Genomic DNA, 11,671 nt, shown 5'->3' with positions numbered 1-11,671 from the left:
CTGTTTTTAAGGAACCATCACTCGTTGTGACCAGTGCGATTTTGTCTATAATAGTTTCTCCCGCACGAAAATTACACATTCCAAACATTCATCTTTTTTGACTCTCAGCGGTAGCCGGACACGAGCAAAAGTATTACGCAAAGACCACATACCACATTCGATAACTTGGCGGTTCCTTGTGATGGCAAGTATTGGTATTCTCCTTTATAACCTTTTGGATCTTATTGTTATGATCAATAGTAGGGATTGCCGGTTTGGTCAGGATAAAATACGGAGTGGAGTTTTGTTAAGTAAAGATCATATACCAGTTTTGTTACGTTCACGTCATGATGTGACCCACGGCGATTACTATGTTTATAAAATCACGTATATTCCACGTTCCTGAGCTTCATAACTACATTTGCATGAAATACCTCACCTAATTTCTCAGCTAGAGCAAAAAAAAACACGTAGGATACTAGACACGTACTTTTCCGTACGTTATAGTATGCGTTTTACTCTTATAATGTCTGGATTTCCTTTCCATCTTATGTGATCACTATTTCCTTAAACTATCTTGTCTAATTCCAAATATGTTTGACATGAGGCTAATATTTACTGCTGTGATGATGTAGTTTACGTTAGCTTTTTTTTGTAAAGAAGGACCTTATAAAAGCTTGGACAATTAATAAGATTCGAAATTCAAGACGAGATCCATAGTTCTCATCGGTAGTTGAAGCAAGCCGAAATGATCTTCTTATACGACGAGCAACTGAAAAGTGACCTCGTACAACCAAAATTGCGAGAACCATTGGTTCACATCTTCAAAGATCAGCTACGACAAAATAGTCCATGGACCCATGAGAAAGCAATACAGATATCATTTCCGCTATTATGAAATTAATCACACTCCATGTAACAGTGATGTATTCTCATAAACGGATTGGGACAATAAGTGGTAAATCGAAATAAACAAAGACAAGTAAGTCGTTTGAGAATGGATTATATTCAAAAGATTGAACGAAGTACAATATCAGCTATATAAACTATCTTCTTTTATATCTAAGTTATATGAAGGATTCATATTTCAATCCAGCTAGGTACATGTGCGCAACCGTGTCCTCCCTTATTGCATCCCAGTGCGGTAAAGAGAAACTTTCTATCAAGACATCTATCTGTACCGGATCTTAGTTTACCACACAATGAACAATGGGCATCGACCGCTTTGATAGTCAGAGGAGTACAATTTTGAAACTGAAATGGATAATAAGACAGATAAGTATTCCTAGAATGATTTTTAACTCTGACACTAAAAAACCAAGCCCATTTCTATTTTGGTTATTAAGGCAGGGACTTCTATTCACCGCGCGAAAAGTCCAATATCAAGGGCTTTTAAAAGACCTTGATATTTGTATATAAAGAGGCAAGGTGTGCCCCCAAAGAAGTTGGGGGGTTTTCAGAGAGTGGATGCGGTGGTTATGCATGAAGTTTCTGTTTGTATATATAAACTTACTATATTGGTTTAAAAAGCTCCCAGTATATGCAATAGCTGCAAGAACAGAACTTCATGTTAGTTACTCAATACATCGGATGAAGCACTCCGAGTGTATGCTTTCGTTACAAAGAGAAGTCTTTTATGAATTTTTTTTCACGTACACCAACATGCACCATTCCATGTACCTAAAAAAAAAGTAACGGGTCTCGCACTACCACTGTTCTGCATCTTCATAATCCCCTAACAGCCCTTGCTTCAAAAGATCATGTGTACTTTTCATACTGCTCTCTTACAAACATATGCAAAGTGCTGAAAAATGCCACTCTTGTATATATATTTTGATGTCATACTGAAACCAGTTGGATCCAAAAAAAAGGATGCTACAAAGCATTTTTATATATAAAAACATTCTCAGCGTATTACAAAGCAGCACATGTTTTACGATGCTGATAGAATGCGTTTATTTTTTTTTCATTGTTGTGAATGACCAATGCGATTAAGTAGAGATTTGAAAAGTTAGGGACAGTGTAGGAGCAACAACCGCTGAATTATTAAACACGACCCCGTTCAAGGGAAGCTTTTTCTTATATAAAAGTGAATTCTTTTGAGGTTAATCTTTTATCTACATTCGCTTTTTTGTTGATGTATAATGGCAAGCAATAGACGTATGGTTGCTTGCTACTGTCGAACGTGCAGCAGGTCAAACCCACGGGGTTATGAGTTGGTGACAAATCGAGTACGGCAAAACCACGATGAGCGTGATCACGTTGTACTAAGAGGCGAGACACAGCAGGATGGTATTTTATAAGCTACTTTTCCAAGCATCAGTATGGTAGTAATGATATTTGACTTCGAATATAGTGGCTAGTATGATCGCTCTCTATGAATCCTTGAGCAATAACACGTCCCAATCATCAGTTGGCAATGGCGTAACCATGGATAGTACTGGTGAATCCAGTGTTTTGCCACCACCAGCAGGCAATTCTAACGCGGACATAGACGATTATGGTGATGATACGATGGATATTGATGATGGCAACCCCCCTTCTCCTATTCATCCTTCGTCTCCGCAGTCCCTTTCACTTCCCTACCCTCGTCCTCAAGGTATGATGAGTTGTTGAGTAGAATTGTTGATAGATCGACTAATAACGAATTATCTCTGAATGTAGCTGTCAATGCCAACCGCAGAATACCTCTCGACATTGAGGATAACATATTCGAAAACGGTGGTGATAGCGATAGTGAGACTGTGGTTGGTGCTCATGCTCGTGTATTGGATGCGGACGACATTGAGTGGGGATACAGCAACGAGGAAGACGATATAGTCGATATAACAGGAGGTCGGTTCCCAAAGGACAATTTTATTATATTCACTTGCATAGTAATACTAAATAAGTGTTTCTTAAAAAAAGATATCACTTACCTCGATAATTCAGCATCAGAAAGAATGCTACTTCAGCATTATCGACATCCAGTTGCACTCGTCCTCGTTTTCCTTGTCTTGTTCCAGTTGTATTTTTTTTCTGAGCATATTTCAGGCATAGTTATCGAGTTTTTCTCAGTCCTGCTTGCAGATCTCCTTGGCCCGGATGCCCATATCCCTCGTTCACTTGCTACCCTGCTAGTATAATGGCTTCTCTGTCTTAACAGACAACATCGTCTTATATGTGTCGTGTTCCCGGTGCCACAGTCTCTACCTGAAACGATCCGACGATTGCACCACCGAATGCACCAATGACGACATTCGATACCAAGGATTGTGCGGCACCAGATTGTTCAAAGCATTAAGAGTCGCCTATCTCCAGTAAAGGAATTTGCGTACCAGCCCTTGGCTGCTAGTATACAGAGGCTTTTCAAGCGACCAGGGTTCGAGGCAAAAATTGAACAATGGCGTTCCCGCACACGATATGAAAACAAATTTTTTGACATCTATGATGGCGATATGTGGCGTGGTATCCTTGATAGAAGTGGTGCCCCATTCGTTTCTTTATATCATTCGTTGTTGTTGACGCTTAACGTTGATTGGTTTGGTCCGTTTATCAATTCTATGTACTCGTGCGGTGCTCTATACTTGACTGTCAACAACTTGCCGCAGTCAGAGCGCTTTAAAACAGAGAATGTAATCCTTGTTGGTATCATGCCAGGTCCAAGTGAGCCAAGTACATCCGATATGAATCATTACCTTCGTCCACTGGTTGATGAATTGTTGGAGTGGTATGATGGAAAAAGGATCAGCACCTACAGCAATCCAACAGAAGGCGCTCTTGTCCGGGTAGCTTTGCTCAACAATGCATGCGACATCCCTGCTGCTCGAAAAACTAGTGGATTCACGTCCCATGCAAGCCTCTGTGCTTGCCATAAATGCCTTCGCCAGTTCGCCGTCTTCGAGGGTACATCGAGTATAAACTACTCTGGTTTCGAAGTCGATGATTGGGAGCTGCGCACGAAGGAAGGCAATTTGGGTGATGCCACTCGATGGAAATATGCTGCTACTATGGCTGCTCGGCGACAGATCGAATGTGAAACTGGGACGAGATGGTCAGAGCTTCATCGCCTATGCTACTTTGATCCCGTTCGTTGTACTATTATCGACCCAATGCATAATTTGTTCCTTGGTACTGCTAAACATATGACAAAACTTTGGATCGAAGATGCGCATCTGACAAATCGAGATCTGAAGGAAATGCAAACGTAAGTTTTAGTAGCAGTTCTTTATTGCGTTTGTTGCTATCGTTGTTAATAGATGGATATCATGATCTTGTTCTGTGAATGACCATATACCTAGACTGGCTGATGGCATTGTCCTCCCACCCGACTATGTTTCCTTGAAGCGTAAGATCGAAAGTGGTTTTTCGTTCATGACTGCTGATGATTGGAAGTCATGGTGCCTAGTGTATTCACCTTTTGTGCTGCAGGGACACCTCGAAGATCGTTTGCTTCAGAATTGGCTGCTTTTTGTCAATGCATGCCGTTTACTAGTAAAGCCATCGATTACTAAGAGCGAGGTCGATTTAGTACACGCAAATTTGCTGAATTTTTGCACTAGTGTTGAAGACTGGTATGGCGCAGAAGCAGTAACACCAAATATGCACTTACATATGCATCTGGATATGACGATCCTTGATTTCGGCCCCTTGTACGGCTTCTGGCTCTTCAGCTTTGAGAGATACAATGGGTATCTGAAAGAGATCGATACAAACCAGAAGGAGTCTTTCGAAGTGACTTTCATGAAACGGTTTCTGCAAAAGACTGGTGGGTGTGATTTTCTTTACTGTTTTAAAGGTCGATTCCAAGACCACCTACATCACTTTGAATATTTAACTCGTTTCCTTGATTATATTCAACCCATCCAGCAAACTTCTGACGTTGACCCACTTCGATTTGACATTCATGGGTTCTACTTATGGTCAACGGGCACAGAAGAAGCGACAGGATCTGAGCCATTGCCCCCAAGCTCTTACCCTCTGAAAACTGGACCGACCGCGACCATGCCTGACACATTATATGAATATCTGTATGAATTCTACGATCATGTATACGACCAAGCTTTCGACCATTTCCGGTACCCCGTAACTGGCTTGGGAATTGTTAGCAATTATTATCAGAAGATCAAGACAGTTGACATCATGGGTAAGACTTACCAGAGCATGGCAGCACGATCTCAGCTAGGAGCGTATGTACAAGTTCTGTACGAATCAGGGCAACGTAATACTAGTCCACAGCCACCGCTAGTTGCATAGCCATGTGAAATACAGTATTTCTTTCAGCATGTGTTGACCATAGATAGTGTGCCAACAGAGCATGTATTTGCATTTGTACGATGGTATGCTTCGCGCGACGATGATGTTCCTCCTCCCTCCGTGGGATGTACAGTACTAAATTGGCTATAAATTTACAATAGTTTTTGATAAATCTAATAAATTGCTTGCTGCCATATTAAATTATATCATCCATTTTGATATTTTATCAATTTTATGACATCATGTGACCAAAATCATGTATTCAATGATTATAAAAATTGAAAATCCATAATATAAACAAAGAACGACCCAATGGATACAACAAACTATACACCACTGATTACAAATGAAGTAAACCCAATTATTGCAAATTATTGGCAATTCCTAGAATGGAATTGGCCTACTGTACATAATAAATATAAACATAGAACTGATTTGAAACATATTAAATTCATAGAAAAATTAAGGATGAATTGGTACGTAAATTAGGTTATGTTGCTGTATTTTATTTTCTAGTATACAAACAAGGAATATCCCGGACCTTACTTTGAAATTGAAAAAGGATTGTTTTTATTATATCATTTAGTCTCTGGAGTATGTGGTGAAAAATTTGAAAAATACTTACCACATAGCACATTTCATACATTTTATAAAAAGTTTTGGATGGATGAGGACAACTACAAACGAATCAATAAAATAGTAAATGATTCAATGAATAACATGTTTTCATCTATTAAATTACGTATTCTATCTGCTAGAAAGCATAATCCCGACTTATTTAAACATGTAACACTTGTATTGGATGGTCATGATTCAAGAATTAACTATGTAGATACTGAAATTGACCACTTTCAAAGGTATTCTTATAAATTTAAGAAGAATAGAATACGTACCCAATTTGTTAGTGATATGAATGATATGATTATTTATACTTCTAAAAGTGACTTTTGTTCTGATAGCTCAGATGGTAGCATGTTTTTAAACATGAAATTATTTAAATATATGCATGAGAATGACATAATGGCAGTTGATGGTGGATATACTTTGTTTATCACATAATTTACAGAGCTTGCTAATGAAAAAGGATATAACTTTAGCCATGATACTTTTATATACCCTATACGTAAAAATGTAAATGAGCCCTTAACGATTACTGAGGATCATTTTAATAAGACATTTGGAAGTTTTAGGACAAAAGTTGAGAATCAATTTTCAGAAATTGGGAATAAATTTGCCGATTCAATAATCACAAGTCAGTTGTTAAAATGGATAACATAAAATACTATAATCTGCAATTTCGTATAGCTTGTTTATTAAAAAATATTACAAAATTTGTAGAAATGTTCAATATTCCTATTTTACCACACCATAAACTATGGCACAGTAATGATTTTAATTTTCCAGTAGAGCATAAACTAATTGATATAGTGGTCAGCAATGATAAACAAAATAAAGATAAACTGGATAAAATGATTAGATTACAAAATGACCTGCTTAATATGGCTATATCAAATGAAGAAATGATTGTTGATAATGAATCTGATAATAATTCAAATCAGAGTAATAGTGATAATGATGATGTTCCAAGATTTAATGAGCGTAGTGAAAAAAAGAAAGCGAAATAAAGGGAAACAACAAGCAATGGCATCATATGAAATAGAAGAGATTATTAGGCATAAAACTGAAAATGGTACATATTTGTTTGAGGTAAAATGGGTTGGATATAGTGCTGATGATAACAGCTGGTTATCAATTGATAAATTTAATCAAAAGGATTTATTGAAGGAATATATCAATAAGTATAATCTTGGTATATTATAAAATTGCATACTCTACTATTTATAATATTTTCTTCAACTGTATATAAATAGGAGAATAAACATTATTAATAAATATTTTTGAAAACTATAAATTTTTCTCAATCATTAGATTGTAAAAAATTATCATATTTTCTTATATTTATTTTTCTTTTTATAGAAATAATAACATTAACAAAAACAAAAATAATTATTTTTATTTTTTCCCACAAGTAAATATCTACAAATAAAAATAAAATAAATGATTATATGATCATTTTATTTTAGCAATGAAATTTTTTAATTTCATTTTTTTTATTGGTAGAATATTAGAAATATAAATTAAGAAATAAATTTTTAGAATTTATTTCTACTAGTAGAAATGGGATTCAACCATTTCTTTTTTTTAACTTTTAGAAAATATAAAAAACCAATAATTATTGGATTTTTTAATTTTCAGTATTTACATTTAAATAAACAATAAATAATAATTTTTAAATTATTTTTATTGAGTTATTAGAACTTGTAGGAAAAAATAAAAATAATTATTTTTGTTTTTTGATAAATTATAGATTATAAAGAATTTATTAAACTTTTTTAATCACTATATTAATACCTGGCATTCCTTTCTTACCAATTATTTTTATATATACACAAAATTCAATTTTTTGTACAATTTGGATTTTTACAGCCAATAGATTTCTTATAGTCAATAGTATTATCTAATATCTAATTGGAGTTGGATGTCCCCCTCCTTCACGGATGAGTACTTGGAAACAATATGGAGTAGTCGATTTTGAGCCGAGAGTAGCGATTGCATCGTGCCTGTTCACCGTTTGAACACACAAGTTGCAGTCGTTAAATATGATAGCCTAGACGATGATAATGACGGAACAACAGTAGTCATTCCCTTGCCTAAAGAATGTTAGCATAAGGGCAAACCCTTTACTTTCCGCATGAATATCCCATCTCTACATTTATACTTTCATCTCTCCTCCTCAACAAACAAAACCGTTCACTGCCTTAAAAAATTCGTTCTTGCCTTTACATGTCCATTCAACTGTCGAAACAGCTACGCAAGTGCCTACATTCTTGCTGAGCTCGTCAGCGCAATGATTAACAGCATATTATGTTGTATAAAGAAAGTGTTCATTTGTATAAAGAGATGGTTCTGTATAGTATCTAGGAACGTGTGTATATACAAGGCCAACCGTACCAAATACTGGTTCCAACAATGAGGCTTTTTTGTGAATGTGCGGCAGCTTGTATATGTACTGAATACCCTTCCTTCGAGTGTATCGAGAATAGAGCGTCGAATGAAGGAGATGCTGTTCAGTGTAAAGATTAACAGAAAAAAACCAGGAAAGAGAAGAAAGGGAACAAAGAAAGGACGCGTGTTCGTTTTGCATGTCACCCCAAGATATGGCAAAGACTTTTTCTTCTGACCCCCAATATCAATTGCATTCTGAGTCTCCCTCCCCTAAACAATCCTCTTACGAAACAGTACACACATAACTACTTTTGCCCTCCCCATACCCACACAGAAACCGTGCAACCGATTTATTTTTCTAATGGTGAGCCCAAGCTGGCAGTGTAGACACCACTTCAGGTGCCAAATCCACCGCTCTGCTAACCCTTATTCTACCAATAAGTGCCGCTCGCTGATTCTGGAGACCAGCACCAGCAGCCATAATCTCGTCCAGTTTTGCAAAAAACTCGTTTGCCTACAGATATCATCAGCTCCATGACATAACCTTTAAACACTCATGCAAGCGTCTTACCCTATCGGTACGCTATTCAGGCACCAGCACCAACAACTGCTTCCCATTGGTGCTGCCTTCTGTGTCTGTCTCTTCATCAGACAGGCACTTGTGCTGGAGCAACCGAGAACCGTCTGGGTAGAGCTCATCGAATTGAGTAGAATGGTTCTCGTGGGCTCGTAATCGCCGTTGCAATTTCTTGTATATATTAAACATTACCTTTATTACCAACAAATAGCCAAATCCTCACCAATTAATCTATATGACCTTACTGTATTGGAGAATGAATCATATTAATAATATTTGTTATAAATAACAAAATTATATATAATTCTATTCTGTCAAGTTAGGCTGCGTCCAAGTTTCCTTGCCTAAAGGAGGGACTTGCTCATTACCATTCCGCCACTTTAAGAAATTTTTATGTTTATAAAAGTTACAAAAATATTTAAAGGTTACAAATTTCATTAAAAGTTACAAATTAAAAAAATATATCTTTATTTAAATAAATCTTTTTTAAAGTTATTACATTAAGGAATATTACAATTTATAAATAAGTTATAACTTTTTTATTTTCTTTTAACTATGAATTAGATTTCATTGCATCGCTGATAACGTCGCTGAACCACTTTCAGTTCTTCAGCAGCAGAAGGCGGTCGTCGCGATTTCGTACGCTCGTTATCAAAGAACATATACACCATGTCCAACAAACGATGCTTGTTGACGTTGATATGGCTCAAGCTGTTTACGTACCTGACGATCAGATCACGAGCAGCGCGATTATGTGGATCTGTGAACACAGTCGAGAAACAGAAACCACGATCACCCAAGGTACGATTGTAGTCGCGGATGGCCTCCTATCAAACACATCATAGTCATCAATGTACTGCTAATCCATTGCTCGCCGTTGTATAATTGTTTTCTTACAGAAATAGTTGGCAAACGGCCTGGCGTGCTTGCTGTTTGGACCACACCAGGTTCTTGCTGCCCATACTCAGGACGCGCTTCGGACAGGCGCGAAACTGTATCACCTATCGACGTCAACCGTTCGCGCAGCAACCTGTTTTCCGTCTCCACCCTTTGCAGCTGTTCTTCCGTCAATGCACGCTCGTAAGCAGTAGCATTCTCCTGCTGGATGGCCACACGACGGGATTCTGCTTCGCGCTCTCTTTGTGCATTGATTTCACGTATGGTAGGCATCTATAGGATAACTCAGTACATGCAACGACAATGTATTGCCAGCAACTCTCTATGCTTACTTTGGTTGTTAGCACTAAGCAGTTCGATATCAAGAAAGGGATCTGATTCAGGAAAGTATATTTTTGAGAGCGTCTTTTATAATGACTTTATGTTTTGTTACTCAATTAGTTTATATTTGCTGCAGATGAATACCGTTATTATTGTTTGCAGTCGGACCAATGTGGATCGGATTGGGGTTGGTCACGATGTAGTGCACTGTGTATTCATTCTTACCTTTTTTAAGGGCGTATTGGATTACTGCTCATCGACTATGGGTGCTACTATACATGCTCTTAGGAATGTAGCAAATTTAAGCGACATATTGCCAGCAGCAAATGTAAATGGATGGCGTTGTTTACGATAAAGGTTCGTAAAAGTTATGGTACGATAATAAAGTAGCACAATATGGATTGTGTTGGGGGAGTAATCAACGATCTCACTTGATGCTCTTCCTTGCATACTTGGACTTCTTCTACGCATTGTTTCTTATACTTCCTTTTCTTATGCACGGCCTGTTACTTTTCACTACGATCATGGCTATTGCACAGGCCACCACTTTCTTCAACGATTTAATATCCAGTGCTACGGGAACGCTAAGTGGATACAACTTTGTCATACTCAAGGTATAAGGTGGTAGGTAAGATTGGAATATAGAAAGATGGATAAAGTGTTGGTCGGTGGAATCGACGCGCTACTTGCATAATCTGTGGCAAATGTTTGGATCGGATTTTGTGAGTGTGCATGTGATGAGTACTTTTCAAAAGTTCTTTTTTTTTGGTTCACTGGATTCCCTTTCTCTTTCCTCTTCCTCCTCCTTCTTCTTCTTCCTCTCACTACGTAGCAGATACAACAGCCAGTTTTTATATACATCGATTTTTATTTACAGTCTTGTTTGAAGGTGATCCTCTTGGCTCTTATTCTTTCCTTTTTACATTTTTCTACAGTTTATCTTGCTTATACTAATGCACGCCTTCATTATACCATTTCATACAACACAGTTCGTACTTTATACCTTTTGAAGCTGCTGTCGCTGCCAGATGTTATATATAGCTAGAAGAGCGTAAGTTTCCCTTTTTTCATTTTGTCTACTGTATACCATTTATCTATAACCCTGACTAACTACAATCTACCACCCATCTCATCGTGCCACATGTACACTACGAACTTATTCATGCCTTACTAAGGCTTCCTAACGTGATGAAATGGAGTGCTACTATTACGGCTGACTCATATGGATGATAAGGATCAAGGCCTTATAGGTATATGTATCTTTGTTAGTACTCTTTTCCTATGACATATGACGAGCTTTGTTGTCTCTGCACCATTGGTATATATCAAACTGCTCCTTTCGCGGCCGGTCTTTAACTCCTTCATCCTAGAATCATTTTCGGTGTGGCGACGAAGTCGCCACAGCGAAAATGAGTGACCCCGATGACCCCGACATTTCAATTCAAGTGGCGACGGATGACCCCGGCCTGACCCCGGGATTTAGCCAATCAAATTAAGAGAAAGTGGTGAGGAAGACAGCAAAATAGCAGGAGAGCTAGCTCCACTTCTTTTATTACTTATTTTTCTTTTACTCTTCAACACACTCGTTTACTACCGCTTTTTATTCTATACATATTAAAGCAAGAGCGGTTGCAAAAAAAGGTATTTAGTTTCTGG

The sequence above is a fragment of the Zychaea mexicana genome (assembly GCF_025766255.1).
Source record: "Zychaea mexicana strain RSA 1403 chromosome Unknown BDB00scaffold_169, whole genome shotgun sequence".
In the NCBI taxonomy this organism is placed as follows: domain Eukaryota; kingdom Fungi; phylum Mucoromycota; class Mucoromycetes; order Mucorales; family Lichtheimiaceae; genus Zychaea; species Zychaea mexicana.
The sequence above is the reverse complement of the archived record's forward strand: the minus strand, read 5'-3'. Positions refer to the sequence as shown.